The following is a 24,947-nucleotide window of genomic DNA, read 5'->3' on the forward strand; positions in this document are numbered from 1 at the left end:
ATGATGTTGTAATAGCATAAAGAAAAAACTAAAATGACTAGAATACCCTTAGCAAAATTTGTTTTAGGTAGATGATTATTGTTATTAAATTTTAATAAGATTATTAATCTAAATAATAAATAATTTAATCATATTTTAACATAATTATTATTAAATATAATTTAATAAAAATATATAATTTAATAAAATTCTTAATATTAAATATTCTTATATGAATTTACTAAAATCATAATATATAATACTATAAAATATAATTTAAAATAATTATTATTAAATATAATTTAATAAAAATATATAATTTAATAAAATTCTCAATATAATTATTCTTATATGAATTTACTAAAATCATAATATATAATACTATAAAAATAATATATAATCTACTTTATTATTTTTAAACTGCAATATATATTTAATGTGCTAAAATATTATTAGTGGAAAAAATAATTTAATTATTCTACAATAAAAAAAATATTAGCAGTAATAAATAACTTGAGAATTATATTTTGCATAAACATAATATTCATATATTAACAAAAGGTTACATGAAATTCATGAAATTCTATGTCATAATCCATATGTTATACATTTTTACAACATTAAAAAATTAGAACATTGTAATGACATACCATCCCAAATATTACAAACAGAAAAAGTTACCAAAATATCATCAACAGGACCATGATTTTTAATGGTAAACAAGAAATCTTCTGACCCATTCCAACCGCACATCAAAAGGTAAACTAAAGAAAATGAGCATTTGCGTTGGATGATTTGGAATTTTGCTCAATGCTCGATAGCGCTCATCCACAGTTAAACCTTCTATTTCACATAATGTTGGACATAAATTTATAGCTTTTTCTTGGATGATCTGGAATTCTTCTGACTTTTGTTGAACTACCACATCGGAGGCAATACTCCTACTGATTTGTTTGCCAATGGCCCGCATGTTTTCCGCCAATAAAGTGGCAGCATAATGAAATGAAGAAGAAATATGATCACTTGCATCAGAATTCTTTTTTTTCTTCTTTGAAGATGTGGAACCCCCTTGGTGACTATCTAGTTGCGGTTCTGTAGCAGAAACATCCATGTCATCCAAAGAGACATCAGCTTCACAGTCATAGAATTCGTTTCTTTCTTCATTAATATCTGTAGTAGGTACATCCTGAACATTTATTTCTTCAATAACATCAGCGGTTGTTTGAGCATCTTTCCCAGTCGCTCGATCTTTTGCGTAGATGGCAGTAAGTTGGTTGTAGTAATGGAAACTACGATGTCTGAATTGACCGGCTTCTTTATGACTCTATAAAAACGATGAATTCATATTAGTTATAAGTTTGGTCAAAATAAGATAATAAAGACTTGAAATAATTCTTACATTTAAATAAGAGTTCCAAACCGCATATTCAGCAACAACGAGCTGCCTATGCTCATCCCAACCAAAACCGCTATTTGGCCATTAAGCATGTCATACACGATTGACCAATCCCTTTTCAGTACCCTAATCCTCGATTCAATATTAAGTCTAACCTTCAACATTGCATTGGGTAAAGCTTTTTCTAATATTTTTTCCAACTCGTTTAAATAACCGGCTTTGAACCCCGTATCAGCATTAAAGGTTCCAACATTGTGCAAGTCCACCATATAGGAAACCAACGCTGCATCTTCTTCTGGAACCCATTTCCTTTTGGTTCCTCGAGAAGTTTGGAAAGAAACATTTGATTTTGAAACACCTAACATAATTATCTTAAGAAAAAAACAAATTAAAATTAAGTTTAATATCATGAATCAAAAGGTGAGCACTTTATAAAATTAAAATTAAGTTCAATATCATGAATCAAAAGCTCAAAACTTTATAAAATTATAACATGATGAATGAAAAGAAATTAAATTATAATTCAACAAGTTTAGTACAATACAAAAAACAATTCAAACACCACCAAAGTTTCACAGACTAGATACATAAAATAACATAAACAAATTAACTCAAACTCATTTTGTCCCTAAACCTAACTAATTTCTAGATGCTTGCCATTCATCAAACATTTGGTTGGCTAGTTCCATCCTCCAAGTAGCCCATGTATCCGATGGATGAATATTTACGATATTTAGTTCATCGTCATCTACCACATTACTAGGTAATCCTTCTCCCAACTCCGCTTCAATAGGATCAATACTCATATGTGTTCGAATAAAATTATGAAGCAAACAACATGCAATAATAATTCTATTGTGCACCATTACAGGATAGAATGATGGACTCCTAAGTATTCCCCATCTAAGTTTTAATAACCCAAAGCATCTTTCAATAACATTACGTGCTGAGGCATGTTTCATATTAAAAAATTCTTCCGGAGTACTTGGCTGATAACCCTGACGCCACTAATTCAAATGATATCGTTGTCCTTTAAAAGGTGCAAGAAATCCCTCACAATTTGTGAATCCAGCATCTACTAGATAATAACAACCTATAAAAAAAACTTTTTTTAAAAATGATTAATTCTCCAATAATGTTTGATCTTAAAGAATAATTCAAAGTCCTCTAATTTTGTACTTTACTATGAGGAACTTTTAGTCCATGTCTCCTACTAATGGCATCTCGAAGAACCCGTCCATCAACAACAGAACCTTCCCAACCAAGAAGAACATATACAAATTGCATATCAGGTGTACAAACACCTAATATATTTGTTGCTATGTCACCTTTTCGCGTTTGATATCTAGGTTTATCAACTGTTGGAACCCTAATCTTGATGTGGATTCCATCTAAAGTACCTAAGCAATTCTATATCACATGTATAAAACCTTGAGTTAGGATACTATATTTAAATCTAAATCAATTAAATTATGTAAAAGCTATATATAGAACTCACTCCAATACCTTAAACCATTTCCATCTTGGGTCTGTAGAATTAGCTCTAATTGGCTCTGCCTTTTTAAATAACATATCTTGTAAATGTATGACATCATTTAAAACATGGTGAAATAATATGCTAATAGTTTCCTCGGACTTATTAAAGTGATGCTTGATAACTCGATTTTTAAGGTGATGGGAAATGATATGTAAAAACATTACCACTTGCTCATCAACAAGCATGTTCCTTGACGACTTCAATCCCCCTAACGTTTGTAACATCTCACATAGTTTAAAAAAGGCAATTCTATTCATCCTAACTTGTTCAATACAAGTCTCGTCACTAGCATTTATAAGCCTTTTCACATAATCTCGTTTTGCATAAAAATCTAAAATATAGGACCTAACCCTTGGTCTATAAGTATGTCGGCTATGGATGGCACCCAATGTAAGTAAGAACCAACTCGCAATTCTACAGATTTGCAACCATATTGTCAATGCAATACCAATTCTTTTATGCCTCACACTTTGTCTTATTAAAGGCAGACGAGCCATTACTGCAAGATATTAAAGTGTTATATATCTTCAAATCATAGTAAAAGGGTCACATTTCTCCAATACTAATTTCAATAACAGTAAAATAAAATTAAAGAATTTAATTGCCAAAGAACTTACAGTATTTAGTGAATACAAGACGCTCAACTGTAGGTGGAGGAAGCAATCAAACAAGCCAAAGACTTCAAGTTGCAATAACACACCATCAAAGAAAAATGAACAATACAAATTTAGAATCTTTACGAAGCAAAAAAATAGAAATTAAAATTATCTTTGCAACTTGAAATTCATTTCTTTATCAAATTAGTTGTCATGATATAAAAGCACTTTAGGCCTCGATAATACACTCACAGATGGCATGCCTTAGTCTATTAACCAAAACCTTATGTAGAATTAGACTATCCTTGTGAGGTGAACAAATTTTGAAAATAGTCTAGAGCAATTTGCATAAATTATTTTTCCTCAAAATCTTTTATCATGTTATTATGTTGATGCTTTGTAGGTATATGTATAATTGAGCTAAAATTAAAATTTCATCTATATATTGAATTAAAATTAAATTTATATTATACAATTGCACCAAAATAAAATTTTTAAATTACATTCTACATCAAATTAAAACAATTAAAGACTTTGTAATTATTAAACGGTATTTAATAATTAAATATATAATTTAATTATTTTTATTTTAATACATTGGAATATTAAAAATAAAAAATATTAAAAATAAAAAATATTTGTTTAAGAGCTGCGAATTGCAATCTTAATCAACCTTAGATTCTGCATGGCATAGAAAAAGGAACGGCATAGAAAAAGTAATTCATATACAAGAGGTATCTTTAGATACAAAAAGTAATCCATAATGTTTTGCACATACATATTTAACTTTATAAAGAGAACAATATAACTCATGGTGAATAAATAAAAAACAGGGCAAGTTTCATATTCATTAGGCGCAAGGTGAACAGATTCTCAGTAGAAATAAACTCTTAAAACTTGATCATTCCCAATGGATCATACTTGGCCCAATCGAAACTTATATAGGACCCAAAACAGTGGCATAAGCAAAGAAACAAATTTATTATAACGGTACATGAAACGAGCAACAACAACTTTCCCAACATTATTGATATCTTTTTGTTGTAAATATAGATTATTATGTGAAGGGAACAAATACATATATCGTGAGTGATAGATATCATGTCCATCTCAAGTGTGTAGTTATTTTTCATTGTTTATTTTTCCTCACAATTAAAGACTAGTATTTCGAAAAATAATGAGGAGCTCCATAGTTGTGAAAGAGCTTTATTTTACTAATACCTACAGCTAATGAAGAATGGAAAGAAATGGTGTAAGTTATTTGCCTAAGAGCTGCGGATTGCAATCTTAATCAACCTCAGGTTCTACAAAAGTGCAAATAATTTCTTTCTAAAATGAGAAACATATTGTCAATACAAAATCTTAATCGACCAACTAGCATCAGCATCCTCAATAAAAAGACTTGTCAATGATTAGACCCTTAAAACATTGACAGGAGGTATGCCTCAATGGGATCAGTATTTTAGTTTTAACATCTATAAACTACTTTAAATCTAATTAGATCACGAAACTGCATGGTATAGAACACAAAAGAAGGGCTAAGTAGAAAAAAAATCATCCATATTAAACTTAGCAAAGGTTTGCAAAACTCTATATGGCAAGCTTAATGAACTTAAAGCGATAAAGGAAACGCTATATTAAACTCTATATTAAACTCAGCAAGTGTAGATAAAAGAAACGCAGGAATCCTGGGGTGGGGTTAGTCATAAACTAATTAGAGATCAAAACAAGGTTAAGCTTTGAACATAGCATCCTGGGACCATTCCATAAATATAGTCCATGAAGAGTTTAAGTGTAAACATAAATTTAAGTGTACACATACATGATGCACTTTCACGTACTGAAATCTCTTTAGATAAAAGGTTGCATTTCTTAAAACCCAAAAAGCTTTTACATCCCATATATCAAATTGGATATGTTAAAAACAATGTTTAACACAAAATTAAGAAGAAAAGCATATAATCTTTATGAAATGCATCTAAACTACTTTGAAGCAAAGCCAGTTAAGAGAAATCAATATCGAACTTCTTTTTCTTTTCCAATCAAGAAATTTCATATACAAAGCATACCAAATTTACAGATCCTAATTTTTTTTTCCTTCCATATCCAAGAAAAAGGAACATTCAAAGTGAATATCAAATTTGCAAATTTGGGTTTGTCTTATTTCACCAAGATAGCCAAAACAAAGCACAACCACAATAGGAAAAGTTCACATTTGTAGAACGACCAGACTTCTTTAAAGCTAAAGTAATCACTTTTAGCATGACAAAGACCTTTTATTCTTTTTTCATTTTGAACATTTTTATACCATTTTCATGTTCATATTTGAAGTTTGAATGGATAAATACAAGCGATAACAGCAATAGAAAGCAAAAAGAGACAGCCCAAGAAGATGTAGAAAGTATATCAAACCAAATAATTGGAAACAACCTTTGCTTTGCTAGTTTATATCCAAATATGAAAGGGGAAAAGAAAAGTTGAATGAACTGAAATAACTTTAACTAAAAAAATCAGAAAAAAATGGAATCAAAGGCACTTACTGTAAATAAGGACGTTCAACTAGAAGGAAGATGAAGATGAAGATGGCGAATGGATGCTTGATTTGTCGTCGATTAAGGAGCTAATTTCTAGGGTTCAGTTTGGGGATAAATGTTGAGAAAGAAATCTACAGAAGTGAGTCAAAACGATGAAGAACAGACACGTGCTATTTTGGTCCAAAAAGGGGAAAATGTTATTACGGGTGGTTTGGAATAGCAATTTAGACAAACGTGCCCGGAATGGCTATTACAAGACCGCGCGGAATAGGGACGGAATAGAATAGTTGGTTGAATAGAAAACTGTGAACCAAACATGGAATAGGGACGGAATTACTGTACCGCACGGAATAGGGATGGAATGAATACCAATTCCATCGAACCAAACATGGTGTAAGTGTGTGGCATTGGAGAAAATATCATGGCACTGTCACAACACATAAGAGGTTACTTGGGAGTTAGAAGAGGCTATGAGATCTTAGTATCCCTATATTTTCTCAAGTAAATTTCGAGGACGAAATTTCTTAAAGAATGAAGAATTGTAACGTTTTCAATTTTAGTAGTACTGGAAAATGTGATTTTGAAACCCTATTTTCGTAAACTGAGTTCGTAAATATAAAATAATAATTACAGAGTTAATATAAAAATATATTGAAAAATGGTCGAGTAATTTAGTCGATATAATAGCTAATTAAAACTCAGGGATAAATTGTAAAAGTCCAATTGCTATTGAGTTTTAAGTAAAGAAAGACTTGAGGACTTAAATAGCAATTATCTAAAGGACCAAAATGGTTATTAAACCATTTTTAAGTGAGACTTAATGAGTGATGATGACATTTTCATTAAGTTATAATAAATTGATTAACATAATTAAGCTCGATTAAGTTAAATTAAACTAGATTAACTAAATCTAAGTAAAGTATAAATATAAGAGAAAGTGGGAAAAGATGACAACCATCATCATCTTCCTCACTTCACCGTCCTTTTGAAGAAGAAAATGCCTAGAATTTAGCTTTGGCATTTGACCATTAATAAGGTGAGAAAACCAAGCCATTTTCTTGTAATTTTTAGAGTTTTTTTTTATTTTTTTATAATGAAAGCTTGATTTAGCTAGCCCATGTACCAATTTGATTAGCTTTTGAAATATTAACATGTTTCCATTATTGATATATTGACGAATTAGGTTTGGAATTGATAGATATTTAGCTTAGATTATGAAAAAGGACTATTAGAAAGTTAGTTAAGTTTGTTTGTTACACTTGTAACATTAGGGATCACGATGAATAAATGTAAAATCTGTCATAATATTTTTCTAGAAATAGAAACTATAGGGTCCCTAATGAAAGAATGTGAAATTGAATTTTAATCCGAAGCTAAGAATCAAAAGATATACTTATCTCAAGTTTAGAGACTAAATTGAATACAATGCAAAATATGTGTGAAATAAAAAAAAGGATTATTTAGGATCATGTAACTCATGACATTGTGTGATGATGTATGGTATTGATTTGGTATATAAAAATAATTGTATAAACCAAAGTGGAGTGTCGAAACCATTTTTAATTTTAAAAAAAATGGATCGACTTTAAAAAAATAAAATAGGAGTCGCCACCAACCTTTATTGAAGGTGTGATCGGATCACCTTGAAAATGATTTTAGGTCTACGAATTTTGAGAAAATAGGTTCGGAAGTCGGTTACGTACGAGGAAGGGTTAGCACCCTCGTAACGCCCAAAATTGGTACCTAATTGATTGTTTAATGTCTTAGTGTCGAGAATTTGGAAATATTTTAAAATATGATCCTTGGAAAAAAAATTGAATAAAATAAATTGAATGATGAGACTCACTTATTTCGAAGAAATAAATTGACACACTTAGTAAGTTAGAGTCCAACATTTTAAATCCTCGAAATTAAGTTTACCTTTTGACTTTTAAAATCTGTGCATTTGAGAAGGATAAACGATTACTTGGGTTGAATGAAAAAATCAAATCCCAATAAGTTAGGGTTCGATTTCACAAAATTCCTAAATATCGAATATCGCCTTTATTTTCATTTGTTAGAAATCCTCGTCTCGAGAAAACAACATGTCATATTCAATGCGTTAGGACACAACGTATTGAATTCTCGAGAATGAGCTTTTTATTTATGTGTTTTGATTAAAGAAAATTTTCGATTATTTAGATTCAACGAGGAAAATTAGAACCCAATGCGTTAGGGCTCTATTCTCTCGAGGATTCCAAATTTCGAGTATCGCGTTATCTTGAAAAACCTTTTGAATAAAAATGCTCTCGATACGTGAATGATATTGAACATAATTTTTAATGTGTATAAGCGCGATGGGATAACAATGTACAATGAGAAGTGATAATTCGTAAGTCGAAATATACATTAATAAACACAAATAATCAATCAATATAAATAATTCAAACAATGCACATAAGAGCAATAATCTCACATCATATATCATGCTTACATTCAAAGGCTAATGAATTAAAGGTCAATCAAAGCACCAAACAAATTAACACATATGAAATTGTACAAATTTTTAAAATAACTTTAAGAAATATGAAAGATGGGAAAGTATAATTAATGAATTTAAAATAAATAATATATATATGAAAATTTGAAATAAATTAAAAATATGGTTAAAAATAAATACTACATCAAATAATAGTATCAAAATAAATTTTAAAATAAATATCATATAAGAAGAAAATCAATTACACAAAATGATATACATATATTAATTTAGAATAAGTAATATGTAGGGAGTGAAAAACTTCATGTAAGTAATAATATATATTAATGTGCAAAAAGTGAAATAAACTAAATATATGTGGATATTTGAAAGAAGTAAAGCATCTATATCGCAATAGGAATATAAAAAATATAAAGTTTAAAATTAAATAATATATATACATTACGTACATACATATATGTATAATAAAACTAATTTAAAGATAATAATGAATAATAAAGTAATATATATGTAAATAGGAAAATAGAAATATAATCAAATATAATAATGATTACAATAGTAAATAGTATAGGTTAATTTTAAAATAAGTAATATGTAAAACAACTTAAAATAAAATAATATATAAAGTAACTTGAAATACTTAGACTTATGAGTTAGGTTAAAATAATAAAAGGTTTAATATAATCTATAAAAGAGAAAATTGGAACTAAAACCATTTGGCAATAAACAAAGTTTTAAAATAACATATACATATAATAAGTAAGAAGAAACCACAATGATGCTAATAATAATCGTAATAACAGTAAATTAATTAATAAGCTGACCAACAAAAGGATTAAATTGAAATAAAAATAGAAATTCTGGGACGACTGCAGTCAAAACAAAATTAACGGGCCACAGATGTAGTTTAAAAAATACGGAGGGTCCAAACTACAATTTGTGAATTACGAGGGGGCCAGATTGGAAATATTCCGCTTCCCCAAAACGCAGCTTAGTGACATGGACCAAAGTGAAGCAAAAGCAAAATGAAGCATGAAATTCATAAATAAGGAAAAAACTGATATGAAAACACCACGAAAAAAGGGGGACCTTATACACAAATAGACCAAACGACCAAAATGTGTGGATCCTTCCCTGGATCGGGTCACCGCTCAGATCGGGTCTTTAACGACGCTGTTTTCAAACCATAGCATTGGCGTCAAACGACGTCGTCTTGTGTTGCTTAAAAACCAAAAAACTTAAAGTATCAATAACCCTCTTTTATTTTGAAAGAAAACCTAAGGCAGAGAGGCCCTCCCCCATGCGACGCTCTGTACGGAGGGCATTTGAACGGTTTCTGAACCTAGCCTATGCTCCGATGACGACGGAGAGGGCCAGGATCTCGTCACCAGGTACGTTTCCCTATCTTTTACTGCTTCCTTCTTTAGGAAACTATTAGCCAACGTGAAAAGCGAAGAAAAAAAGAAAATAGAGAAACAATCTGCAAAAGAAAAAATAAAAGAAACCCCTGGAAATCACCTTTCAATATTTTTTCTCTTTTTGTATTCTAAATGCGTAAAAAAAAGATCCATTTACGGAATTTAGAACGGCTTTTTATAGCCGAAAGAAAAAAAACTAATAAGAAAAATACAGAAAACTCTTTTTCTTTTCAATATCTGATCTCTGGCCTTATATTGCCGAAAAATCAAAAGAAATAATCAAAATCTGAAAATTTTTACAATTGCTATCTGTCCTCTTTTGTTTGGTGCTGCGTTGCGTTTGTTGCATTATAGGTACGGGTACAGAGACTCGCGACGTGGCTCGGCACGTACGAAGGTAGAGGCTGGCGTGGAGCGACTCAGAGGCGTGGCTCGTGGGGCCGAGGGAAAGCCCTAGTGGCTGCGGCGCTGGAGGCATTCTGGAAACCCTCGGGGTTTCTGAAAATTATTCAAATCGGGTCATAGTGTATTGGGCTTGGGGTTTTGGGTATGGTTTAGGCCAATAGGGTTTAGTTTACTGGGCTATGTTGGTTTTGGGTTTGTAAAAACTGGACTGTTCAATAATGGCATTTTAATTTTATTTGTTTTTATATATGGTATATTTTTTGTTTGTGCTTTTGGGCCCAAGCAAATTGGGCCTATTACATGAAGTTAATAGAGGAAAAGCAAAAATTGTGGAATAGTCCTTGAAGAATCTATCAGTTTTGTATTTTGAAAAGATAAGTTCATATGGAACTTACTACCTTTCCTTGTGTTATATGTATGCTTTTGTCTATTTCATTATATTTATGTTTGGACATAAGTTAAGATTTTGTTGGAAATTGGCATACATGGCTAGTAAATATGATTGAATTGAATTGAAATGGGATAAATGATTGATATGTGGCAATACAGGGTATGAATATGTAAATATGAATGACTACATGTATGAATATGCAAATATGAAGGACTACAAGGTATGATTATGCAAATATGAATGATTGATGCCTATGTGAACTTAGTAAAATGTTAGGATACAATTGGAATTCTAATAAGGTCGTATACGCATTTGTGTACAGGATAACTGATGACATGGAGATTATGACAGGTTATTTCGAGATTCAAATTTATTGCGGATCGTCGAATGTTCTTTGTCTCTAAGGAGACCTTGGTGTGGTAGAGGGATGTAATTGAAAATGTTTAAACATTTGATGCCTACGGGCTTTACACTTCGGTGCCTTGGTGTAGTGTAGTTTAAGCTCATACGAGCTATCTTGGTCTGGTGTAGTTCACCTGTGTATCCGAATGTGTTTTATTAGGGTTCCATTAGGTAAAACATTGAAATTAAAATTTGAAATCGAAAAATGAAATGAATCGAATTTTGGTAAGCTGTTATGATGTATGATTTAAATTGAAATGGTATGAACTTGAGAATTTATAATAGTATATGAAATGGTGGTGATTTTGTATGAAACAATATGATTTGAAGGTGTTTTGGACATGTTATAATGCCTAACACAATTGGATACCTATGTTGTTATGCATTTTGTTGTGACATTATGTGTCAAGCTTTAGCCAAATGTATGCCAAAACCTTGGTAGTTGGCATGCTCACTTCTGAGAAAGGTAAGGTTGTAATTTCCATTTGAACGGACTAAGCATTTAAATGCTTACTATCATTATTTCTCCTACATGTAGATCTCCAACTTGCAAAACTCACCAAGACGGATCAATGCAAATGACACACTATCATTAAGACGATAGAAATATGTTCATTTTGGTATCTATTGTTGTGGCATGTATATAGAGTCTTTGATATGAAAATGTTCATTCTTTGTTATGAATGCCAATGTTGAATTTGTGGCTATGGTTGTGAGGTATGTCAAGCTTGGTATATGGCCTAGTTGTGCCTAATTTTTGGTTCATGAGTTGTGAGCCATTTGAGCACTTGGTTTCTTTGAAGATTTCATGAGTTTTGATTGCATAAGTTGGCATGGTTTGGTGACTTGATGAAATTGGGACGAACATTTACTTCGTGATTTTGCTAATATAGGTTCAAAAACCTACCTTATTATGTGAATGATAGGTTGAAACCAAAAAAGATTGAAGTCGTTGTATTCTGCCTACAAAGTCGTGACGCCACCCCATAGATGTCACGACATAAACTTCTAAAGTCGTGACACCCTCTCATGAATGTCACAACACCAACTTTTAATGTCATAACGTCTCCTATTTGAGGTCAAGACATCAAATGGTCTTCAATGTCAAGACATTACACCCCAGTGTTGCGATGCCAACTCGGTGAAGTTTCAAAATTTTACATTTTAGTCCTCGAGTTGTGATGTCAACCTACTGTTTTAGGGGTTGTAACATCACATCCCTGAAGTCGCAACATTTTAAACTTTGTAGTTTAGTCCTTCAATGGTCTCGGGTTATGAAAAGAATTTTCGTATGCTTGTATAAATCCCAGATAAGATAATATATTATAAGATATTGATATAATGATCATGTCAGTAGATATAATATGTTGGATTAACAAAAATTATGTTGCATTTGATTGTAGTTGCTCCGGCAGCAGATGTGGCATCTTGTAGCTCAGACTCGACAATTGGATCAGGTAAGATGTGTTACATTAATATTTTATTAAATTTAATATATGATAATAAAATTTGTTTCTAAAATTTAAATTTTGTTCAGTGATTGGATTAGTCCAAGGGGTAGAGCAATTGCATGATAGTGGTGAAAACTTATCGGGAAGAAATAGAGCGACATGGTCAAACTCATGTATATATTTAATGTTTATTTGTTGTCAGCAAGTAAAAGTTTGATTTAGTGAAAACCAAAAAAAGGTTTGATTTGGTTTATTTATAATGTAAACTAATATGGATTTTATTATGTATAATTCTAATGGCGCCCCTACGAGGATGCTAATATTCGAGACACCATACCAGTAGAGGTGTTTTCTCGATCTGACATATGGTGTACTAATTCATCCATTATTAACTTTGCTACTGTTGAGTGGCATCACCCGGATCAAATTATGCACCAATTTGGTTTGCATCAATTGATCCTTGCTAATCAAAGAAATATAGACAACGCTCATAAGATCAACAAGTGAAACAGGGTGGGGATTGACTAAAGATTGTTCCATCGTGATTGAATTGCTTTGTGGGACAATCATCAGGGGTTAGTGGTGAATGGATTTGATAACCAAGGCAATTACGAGGTGGGCCCAGGTTATATGAAATGGTTCGAAGCTAAAGGGAAACCATTTTTGTTGCCTCAAGCGAAAATCCCATATCGCTCAAGACGTTCTCTAAGGTGGGTTAGGCACTGAATGATGCCTTCATATGCCTTACAGTCTATAGAACCACTAAATGTAGATGATTATTAGTTGGTTACGGTGTCATTCTCCAACTTGAACAGAATGAACGACATAGTCATCAGTCTTTGACGTTTAGTTATTGACCAGATATGCCAGACTCAACAAATTCAATGCAGTTCTAGGGTGCATCTAGCAATATGCAACAACTGCAAATGTCCTAGAATTAGACAGTAGGGCTTGATGATCCAACTATGTGGTTCGGGTTGGATGCAATGTGGGGTCAAGGTTTACAAACATAAAAATTTATAATCATCATTTTTAAACTAGCCAAATCTACATGACAATTTAGCTTACATTTTTTTCCAATGCTTTCTTTTCCACTCTTCGAACCTTAAAAAACAACAATGTTAAACATTTAAAATCTAAAAAATTCAAAATAAGATTTACAATAAAATTTTTTACTTACGTAGGGTTGATAAGTGGTTTAGGGTTTTTCTATATAATTCTTTTTTTACACAACAATTCTTTACAAATGGTGATCGTTTTTTTAGGTCTGTTTTGTTTTGAATGCTTTTGGCTAGAATGTGGTTTTTTTAGGGTTGTTTGAATCATTTCTCACTTTCTTTTTATACAAAAAGTGGTGTTAATTATGGGATTCCTGGAATGATTAGTCTTGTCCGTGGTAGGGGAGTGGAGAATCTTTGCACCAAATCTCCACCTCGAGGGATAATTTGGGTCCTTGAGGCAGCAAAGAGTCCTTGCTCACCTACCATAGACAAGAAGCCTCAAATCGCCACTTCAATGCATGATTTAGGTCTCACATTATTATACCTTCTGTGCGAACACCAATCCCTAATAATATCTACTGATGCTCATTAATACCCCAAATCGTAACCTTAAATGGCGATTTAGCCTTGGTTCAAGTCACCCCATATTATTTATGTTAAAAAAAATTTCAACCTATATTATTTCAGTAATAAGTTTTTTTTTGTATTATTCTAATCAAAAAGCCTGATTGTGGGGCTTATTTGCTTGTGTAGTTATTTTCTTTTCTTATGGGCCTAAGTCCTCCTTCACTTGATACCTGACAGTTCAGTGTCGACTTTTGACTTTAATCTCTGGCTATAGATAGTATTGCTCTCTTATTTCTTTATCATGATTAAGCTCTTTCGTGACTAGGGTGAGCATTTGATTGAATCGAGTGAAAATTTGCTAGTTAATTAAGGTAGCAAGTCCTATTTTATCATCTTAACTTGATTTGAAATTTTTTCGAGTTGAGTTAAGTGAAATTGTTTGAGTTAAATTAAAAATACTAAACACGTCGAATTAAAATCTTGTTACAATATAACTAATTCCATGTTAGAGCACATAAATTTAAAATTATATATATTTCAAAACTTTTTTGAAACAAAATAATAGAAAATAAGATACTTTAGTATGATAAACTTGAATAATTAATTAACTTATTTAGGTCCCAAAATTATTATTTTAGAAAATTTTAAAATTTTTAACTTTCTTTATATTTTTTAGAATTTATATATATTTCTAAAAAAATATAAATTATAGAATTTTTATAAATATTTTGAATTTTAAAAATTATTTTAATTTTTTTGTAATTTTTGTTGAGAGTGATTAATTTGCTGATTTTTAAAATTGATAGGGATCAAACGAGTATGTACACTAATCTGTTATTCGAATTATCAAAATTGTTTGAATTGTAAAATTTAACTTGACTCGAATTTGAATAATTCGATTCGATTAACTCGAAATTTAATTTTTTAAAATTTTTCGAATCGAATTTTGTTCATCCCTATTTGTGACTTCGATTTCCTCTTGTCGCGTTTTCTCTATATGGCATGCAGATTATTTGACCAGCTTCGGCTTTAATTCCAAGGGTTTAGATTCTAGCCTTTTGTACCTTTTAGGTTTGTTGTTTAGGGGTAAACCTTTGAACTTGTTGATGGGGTGAACTTCACCCATTTATTGTTGAATATTATGATGATCACCGATTGTGAAAAGACACCGTCTTTAGAAATCGGAATTCCATTGAATACAACAGACATGATAATGCTCTCTCCACTACGTCTGGTTCTTCAATTCCTTCCAACATCCCCTTTTGATTAAGGGTCATTTGATAGAGAGATAAGCAACGTTGATTACGACAAACATTTCCATTCCTTTAGGCAAAGCGAAACACTCGAGTCAAAATCATCACATGTTATTTCTGTATTCAAATTTAACTTTAAAATCTACTCAGCAACTTTGTCATTTTTAGCAAAGATTGTGGGCGGTGCCGTGGGTCGATGTCAACCAATCTTTTATGCAATAATGCCGCTCACCGGCACACTATCGATACAACTCGGATTATTTTGACCAAACGGCTGGTTGCGTCTACATCGATGTGGTGGGCTCAGTTTCAGCCATTTTCATGCTTTTTAGTTTTATTTTAAGATTGGTGTGCATCTGCTTCAACTAGGGATTTATAAGATGTAATTAACTACGTCTACCTTATAAAACTTTAAAATAGAATAATGGTTCTACTTCCGTGCTTCTTCTTTTTTTCTTTTTTTTTTTCTCAAACTAGTGTATTAAGCAGCACTCACTTAAGGGGTCTCTCTTACAAAAACTTTAAAATAGATAAAAAGTTAAAAAAAAAGTTGATTCAATAATCTAATATTAAGGTTTTGCAACTGAATTATGGGGGTGGGGGGTGGGGAGGCATTCTTTAAAATTATCATTATTGGAATTATCATAATAAATCAATAAAAAATTATCATAATAAGTCTTATTGGATAAGCTACTATTTTGGATCATTAAAATTTATCAAACTAATTATTAGATTTAATATAACATACTATTATTTGATTAGTTTTAGCAAAGTGTAGATACTTTTTAAAACATGAACAACAATTAAAGCAGAAGTTTAATTATCAAGTCAAATATCGATCATTTGCTTGTCCATTATGGGATTGATGAACAGTAAACTTCTAAATTATCAACCTTCGAAAAGATAGGGTTAGAGAAAAAAAATCCATTTGAATGTATTTAATATTTACTTTATAATTAACTTTAATTTTTATGATATAAAAATAACTATATATTTTAAAATATTATATAGATTTTTCTTAAAACTATTATATAAGAATTATTAATTATTTGAAAAAAATTTATTTTTTAGAAAAATTTATAAAAAAAAAGAGTTTGAAGTTTTATTAAATAATATAAAAAAAGAATAAAACATTTTTTTTTCAAAATAAAATTTAAAACTCAAAATTAATAAAAGGAAACAACGATAGACCAAATAATATTAATTATAAGGGAGTATATTTGATGCACGGGTAGTGCATGAAGCCTATGCACCATCAATGCACCACAATTTACTACATTATTAATGAGTTAAATAAAAAAACTGAAGGAATTTTTTAATTAATACTAAAAATTTTACTTAAAAATAATTAAAAATAATTTTGATATTTTCCTTATTTCTCATCTACACATAAAACTAAGAGATTTTACAATTTTCAAAGAAATTAATAAATTTTAGATAGTGCTGTTGGAAAATATGGATATCACATATATAATAAGAGTAATTACATGTGTCATGCTATTTCTTCTTTGTTAATTTGAATACTAAGATCACTTCTTAATTTGTTTCAAAATTGAACCTCCAATTCATATGCTTAGTTAATTTAAATAATTGGGTAATTCATGAATAACTGCTTATTACTTACTTTGATCGACAAGTATTTTTGTAGAATTGAAAATATTGCGGCTAAGCCAACATTTCATAAAAATTGTTGGCTCTTTAAATTTGCCTAATAAAAATACTTGAGTATCATTTAAGTAATTTTACCTAAAAATATATATTTACTCCTGTAATGGCCCAATTATTACTCGGCCCAATAAACTCTAAAAAAACAACCAAATTCAATAAACGGGCAAAGTCCATTTACATAGTCCAGTCCAGATTACAAACCAATTGGCCCAAAAAGGCCTAAACCCCGGCCCGATTACAGAAGCCCAAAACCCAACACAGAAACAAAAGCCGAAAACCCTAATGGCTGATGCGCCGCTGCCGAGCCACTCCCCACGCATGTAGCACCACCACGCGCCTCCAGCTGGCCACCGTACACGCCACGTCCCCGACTCTGTACGCCGTACCTGCAAATAGAGCAAACAACGTAGCAGAAAGGAGAAAAATTGTATTTTCATTTTTGTTTATTTTTTCAGCCTATAAAACAAAAGGCGAAACCTTTATAATCGGTTACACACATATTGAATACAAAAAAAAAATTCAGAGAAATCGAAAAAAGAAAAACTCGAAAGGTGATTGCAAATTTTTTTCTTTGGATTTTTTTATATATTCCATATTCGGTGCAAAAATAAACGAAAATAGGAGTTAGAGGGTCAAAGCTTACCTGGTTGTCGACTTTCCTTCTACTCCGTCGCAATCGGAGTCAGTTGGAAGATGAATGGCCTTCGGTTAGCCTGGGCATGGAGCGGCGCAGAGAACCTTTAGGGTTCTTCAGTTTCTTTTTTTTTTAGAAGAATGATAGGATGCTGGTTTGTTTAGGTTTATTTTAGTTTACATATGTGAAAGAAACAGCGCTGTTTTAAGCATGCCTCAGTAGCTTTAAAAACGACGCCGTTTAGAAGCCTCAGATTCGCGTGGTGACCCGACCCGAGGGAAGGATCCGCGCGTTTAGGCCCTATGGCTTATTTGCACTATGTGCCCTTCTTCATTTGGCTGTTGTTTCGATTCAGTTTTCTTCCTTTTTTAATTTGTACCGTGCATTTAACTGCGATTTCATCCAAGTCCTTAGTCAAGAGACATCGTTTTCACTGTAGGATTTGAATGCCCAGACCTGTGCATTTATTTGCTTTTTTAGTCCCTCGAATTTTAATCAGATATAACTTCAATCCTTTTTATTGGTGTTTGCTGTCTGTTCAATATGGTTTTATTACAAATTAATTTTTATCCCATTATTTATTTTGTCTCGTTTTGTTTTTTCCTTTTAATTTCATTTTGATTTTAGCTAAACTTCTACTAGTTTAATTTTAAATTTAAAATAGTTCTCATGTTTACAAATTTAATTCTTATTTCTAGTATGGTTTTAATGTTTCAAATTAATAGTACTTTTAATTCATCATAGGTTAAATTTTTTAAATCTATCATTTTCTTTGGTTTTCAAGCTTGGCTTGTTGTCATTTAATTCGTTATTGGTTATACTATGTAAATCTTGTGAAATTTTGATTCGATTTGTGTGGGTTTTGATATTTTTATCATATTTCGAAATTCATCTTTTGCATATATTATATATTATATATTATATGTACTTGATAATATTCTTCATATAATATTATTATTCTTTCATATATAACCCATTAAACTAGGCACTTCTAATATATATATAGTTGCTTTAATATTATTTTTGAAATCTTAAAAAAAAAAGGTGTTTCACAAAAGCACTAAAATTATTTTATTTCTGAAATTTTTAAAAATGCTCGGTGTTCGCGATTCTTGAGAGAATTGTGCCCTAACTTACTAGGCTTCGATTCTTCTCGTTGAATTAAAATAGCCAAGTATTTATTTTACAATAAAAGTATGCAATTTCTAAATAAAGCTTTTAGGATTTCAAAACGTTGGATACTAACTTATTAGATATGACATTTTGTTATCTCGAGTTAAGGATTTTAAAAATAAAGGCAATATTAGGTGTTTAGAAATGTCGAGAAATTGAACTCTAACTCACTGGATTCTGATTTCTCGATTGACTCAAATAACCAAATATCCTTTTCAAAATGCATGATTTTTTAAAATTTGAAAAAACCAACCTAATTTACAAGATTGAACTGTTGCACCCTAACTCATTGAGTGTGACAATTTATTTCTTTGAAATGGGTATGTCTTATCATCCAATTCGATTATTTAGGTTTTCTTGTCAAGGGATCGTATTTTAAAATCATTTCAAATTTTCAGCACTAAGACATTAAATAATCAATTCGGTACCAAAATTTAGGCGTTGCGAGGCTGCTAACCCTTCCTCGTGCATAACCGACTTCCGAATCTATTTTCTCAAATTCGACGACCAAAATCGTTATTTTAATAAATCATTATGTTTTATTAAAATCTCAAGGTGACCCGATCACACCTCGGAAAAAGATTGGTGGTGACTCCATTTTCATTTTCAAATTCGATCTCCGTTTTTCAAAAAATGGTTTCGACAACTCCGTTAATGGCTTAGTTATGAGTAAGGATTTCAGAAATGTGACCAAATTGAGTAACGAGGATGAGGTGCTTGGGTTGTTATCTCATTTCGCGTCAAAAGATTCAAGTGACGAATCAAAACTTGTAACACTTCACTAATCGAGTTGCAATAAGTAAATAGAAATAAACTAATTGCAGACATGCCAAATTGAGTAACCAGATTGAGGTGCTTAGGTTGTCATCTCATTTTGCGTAAAAAGATTCAACTACGTCCCAAAATTGTGGAAAAAATTGATTGAGTATGATTCCCTCGCAAGTTTGATTAAGCTCTAATTTAGTGAAGTAGTTGAATTTTGCATAATGTTAGAAATTTTATAAAACGCTTGTTGGTTAAACCTAGCAATTGCTTATTCTTGCTTCATCTAAATTGTTTGCATTACGCTTGGCAGTGGAAGGATACTTGATTTCAGAAAAATTGTCGAATGATTTCCAGTATGGAAATGCACAACATGCTTGAGGACAAACATCAGCTAAGCAGGGGGATTTGATAGCAAGCTAATTTTGTGTGTTTAATGTACTTATTTGTGGTCAAATTTTGAATAGAATGCTACTAACCTTGTGATTTCTTATTTTAACTTCATGACCACTGTCGAAACCATTTTTTTGAAATTTGAAAAATGGGTATCGATTTTGAAAATGGAAATGGGAGTCGCCACCGATCTTTTATTGAGGTGTGATCGGATAACCTTGAAAACAGTTTTAGGTCTACGAATATTGAGAAAATAGGTTCGGGAGTCGGTTACGCACGAGGAAGGGTTAGCACCCTTGTAACGCTCAAAATTGGTACCAAATTGATTGTTTAATGTCTTAGTGTCGAAATTTTGAAAAGATTTTAAAAATACGATCCTTTTGACTTGAATAAATTGAATTAAATAATAAGACTCTCATTTCAAAGAAATAAAATGTCGCACTTAGTGAGTTAGGGCGCAACATTTTTAATCTTCAAAATTAAGTTTATCTTTTGACTTTTAAAACCTAAGCATTTTGAGAAGGATATTTGGTTATTCAGGTCGAATGAAAAATCAAACCCAGTAAGTTAAGGTTCAATTTCCCAAAATTCCTAAATACCAAATATTGCCTTTATTATTTTTTAAAGATCTTTAACTCGAGGTAGCAAAATGTCATATCTAGTAAGTTAGGATCCAACATTCTGAAATCCCGAAAGAGAACCTTTTTATTTAGAATCTGTACGATTTTATAAAAAAGGGATACTCGGCTATCTAAATTTAGAGAAAAGAATTGAAGCCCAGTAAGTTAGGGCGCCATTCTCTCGAAAATTGTGAACACCAAGTATTTGAAAGTTTACGGAATAAAATGGTTTTAATGCTTTAATGAAGCATAATCTTTAAAACAAATGTAATGTGATTGAATGTTTATGTACAACGCAAAAAGGATAATTCGAAAATAAAGTGTACACCAATGAATAACAAACAATTAACAAACAAATACAAACAAGCATAACAACCAAAATTTCAATCATATATTATGTAAATGCCAATATCAACGATCAAACATCAAATGAATTATTAGTCCAAAATTTTAAAGATACACTAAAAAATAGCAAAGGAGAAATTTTAATTTATAAATCCTATGTGCAAATGTTTTAAAAATAAATTATATACATGAATATAATATAGATTCGAAATGGAATGAAAAATGTTGAATAATAGTATTTGAGATAAATTTGAAGCAAATAATATACACATATTAGTTTTACCTAGGTAATACATATGAAGTAAAATATAATAGTAATAATACATAAAAATAAAGAATAGAAATTTACATGAAAACTTAAAATGATAATAAAGCAATAAATTTAAATGATATTAATTATAAAGTTAATGTAATATTAAGTATGTTATTAAAATGATATATGCTTTAAAAAAGAATTAAATATTTTAAGAAAATTATAAGTATTTAAATGAAATTTCAAGAAAGTCACGCATATTAAACTAATAAGAACTAAACTGAAGTTAAAACGAAAGTTAAAGGAAAGAAATCAAAATTGGACAGGGTTAGAGGGTCGAATAGTTACATGCGCGCAATATGAGGGACCAAAAGGGAAATATTCCCTTCCCTAAAAATGCCACGTCTTAATTCGGATTGAATTATAATGAAACATAAAATGTATGGCCAAATTTAAAAAGAATAAAAGGATCAATTTGTGCGTGTTACAAAAGTAAATGACCATTAACAAAAATTACCCTTTAATCCATAGATGCACGGATCCTCCCCGGGTCAAGTCGGATCATCGGGTCTCTTCTTTAAACGGTGCCGTTTTAAAGCTACTAACACAGGCTTTAAACGACACCGTTTTGTACATTAATAAATGCCAGAGCAAAATCCTAAAACTATCAGTCGTTTCCTAATCTAAAAAAAACTAAAGAAAAGAGAGAAAAACTCTTTCTGCGCCGTTTCACAAACTGGCCGCTTAGAGGCTCTCCGAACGCTCGTCTGGCTCCGATTGTAGCGAAGTAAACGTCGTTCAAATAACAGGTAAACTCTCGACCCTTTAACTCCTCTTTCTTTTGTTTACACAAATAATAAAAAAAACAGAAAAAGAAAAAAACGCAGAGAAAAAAGAATAAGGAAACACCTTCCAAAACTCAGTCTATTGCTTTTTGATTCTTTTTTGTATATTGATATTGTGTGTGTCCGTAACAAAGAAGCAAAAAGAGAAAGAAAACAGTGAAAAAAATGAAAAGAAGAACAAAAATGAATATATCTCTCAAATCTTCTGTTTTAATTTTTTTATTCAATATCTCCGTGAAAAAAGGGCCCTTTTACAGCGTTGGAATCAGCCTTATATAGCCGAATCGAAAAGAAAATAAAAATAAATAAAAATCCATCTATTTTTTCTCTACTATTTTCGTTCGTTCCTGCTTGTTTGTTTGTGTGCAGGTACGGTCGTACAGTGACGGACGCACGCGTATGGAGGCTCGCGTGAGTGCAGAGGCCTGGCAAGCGTGGACGAGAGGAGCTGCTGCGGTGCTGGAGGTATTCTGGAAACCCTAGGGGTTCCCTGCTTCTGATTCTCTTGTTTTGGGCTGCGGGTATTTGGGCTAGTCTAGCTTAGGTTTTAGGTGGGTTAATTTGGGTTGTGATATTGGGGCTCAGTGGGTCTAATGTATTTTGGGTTTGTAATATGGACTGATGGACTTTTAATAATTTTTATTTTTATTTTTATTTATTTATTTATTTATTTCTGATTTGAGCAAGGCAAATTTGGGTTATTACAACCACTATGTAACCTCTTACAAAAATTCTTTAACGATTGCGTCCTTGTACACTTGATTGAATTCAAATTATTTATCTTTTTGTACATAATGGTTGTGAAATTTTTGAAAAATCCTTAATAAAACGTATGCAAAAACCTGTATAGCCAAGAAAAGAATGAATTTCCCTTGCTATCGTGGGGTACGGTAGTGAGTTAATAACATTAGTTTTGGCCTTATCAAACACAATCCCTTCAACAGAGACAATATGTCATAAAATTAATCCCTTATCAACCATAAAATGACATTTTTGATAATTCAGAATAAGATTAAATTCTAGGCATATTTTTAGTATCATACTGAGATTTGGCAGACATTCATCGTAAGAATTACCATACACCGTGAAGTCATCCATAAATACCTCTATTATTTTCTCAACATAGTCAAAATATATGCTTACCATGCACCTTTGAAACGTGTCCGACGTATTGCAGAGTCCAAACGACATCCGTTTATAGGCGAACATGCCAAAATGACACGTGAACGTCGTCTTGTGCTAGTCCTTTAGTTCCATTAGAATCTGAAAAAAAACCTGAATAACCATCAAGACAACAATAGTGAGATTGACTAGCTAAACGTTCAAACATTTGGTCAATAAAAGGCAGTGGAAAGTGATCTTTTCGAGTTAAAACATTCAACTTCCTATAATCTATACAGACTCTCCACCAGTTTTGGACCCGAGTGGGAACCAATTCATCTGCTAAATTTTTATTTATAGTCACACCGATATTTTAGGCACTAAATGATCTGGGCTAACCCATTTACTGTCAGAAATTTGGGTATATCATTCTGACGTCTAGAAATTTTTTAATTTCCTTTTTATGACCTCCATCATTTTTGGATTAAGGCGTCTTAGAGTTTCCCTTTTCGAGTTTACATTCTCTTCAATCGGAATCCTATGCATATAGGTTGAGGCACTTAAACCTTTTATATTGATAAACGTCCATCCAATCTTCCCTTTATAGTCCCTCAAGAACTGAACCAAGTTCTCTTCTTGTAGTCTCGAAAGTTTACTTGAAACTATTACTGGTAAAGTGTTTACATCGCCAAAAAGGCATATTTTAAAAGTTTCAGTAACGGTTTGAGCTCCAATTCTGAAGCCTACAAAATGGAAGGCAAAAGTTTAGGTTAACTTTTGGAAAACTTTGGTGCCTCCATGAAAATAACAGCTTCACGAATTGGTTCTTCGATCGTCATCGATTCCTCTAGTTTTTCCATAGCGTCGAGATCTAAACTCCTACAAAGTACAATTTTTAATTCATCTCATTCATTATATTCAAAATGTAACGTTATCAAGGGTTCAATAATATTGATACTAGAGACATTTGTCATTATATTGAGGTGACCCATCGCTTCATCAACATTGAACTTGACCAGTTCACTGTCAAATTCCATAGCTAGTGTTCCACTTCGAACATCAATTTTCGAGTAGAACTGGTATCTCGAGTATAATATCAAAGGAATTTTTTGAGTTGTCATCCTCCATGTCAATGATGTAAAAATCTGTAGGAAAAATTAGTACATTTACCTTGACGATGACTTCTTCTGGATACACAACTGACCTATCTGGTAACTGAATGATCACCCTTGTTTCTTTCAAAGGACTCATGTTTAGCAATTTATAAATACATAATGACATAATGTTAATAGATGCACCTAAATCACACATAGATTTTTTAATGCCAATATTACCAATTTTGCAGGATATAGAAAACATACCTTGGTATTTACCCTTAGGCAAAATTTTCTTTTGTAAAAATGCAAAGACATTTTCTCCTACATTGGCCATCTCGTTACCTAAGAGCCTTTTCTTTCCAGTGCACAATTCTTTTAGAAATTTCGCATAGCGTAGAACCTATTTGTTGAGTAAGGGGATATTAATTTCTACCTTTCGAAACGTCTCTAGGATTTCTTCCTCTTCTTTCTCCTTTCTACATTTGGCGAGCCTTCTAGGAGATGAAGGTGGTACCACGAATGGTTTCTGCGGTGCTGACTTCGTGGTAGCTGTTAGGTCAAGTTTCTGTACTCCCCGTTCAGTGTCGTGATCACGAATCATGCTAGATATTGGCTCCAAAATAGTTCCATATTTTATGGTTATAGCA

The 24,947-nt window shown here is 31.5% G+C and overlaps 1 long non-coding RNA gene across 1 annotated transcript; it reads right to left on the bottom strand.

Annotated features, from left to right (window-relative positions):
- Window positions 1-1,144: 1,144 nt before the first annotated feature.
- Window positions 1,145-6,235, bottom strand: LOC121213893 (uncharacterized). The gene is made up of 4 exons (XR_005909416.1): window positions 6,049-6,235; window positions 3,530-3,591; window positions 1,379-1,746; window positions 1,145-1,303 (listed from the first exon to the last, which is right to left on the bottom strand). It is a non-coding gene; the product is annotated as an uncharacterized lncRNA (long non-coding RNA).
- Between the last annotated feature and the right edge of the window lie 18,712 nt (window positions 6,236-24,947).

The sequence above is a fragment of the Gossypium hirsutum genome, chromosome D01 (genome assembly GCF_007990345.1).
Source record: "Gossypium hirsutum isolate 1008001.06 chromosome D01, Gossypium_hirsutum_v2.1, whole genome shotgun sequence".
Lineage (NCBI taxonomy): Eukaryota > Viridiplantae > Streptophyta > Magnoliopsida > Malvales > Malvaceae > Gossypium > Gossypium hirsutum.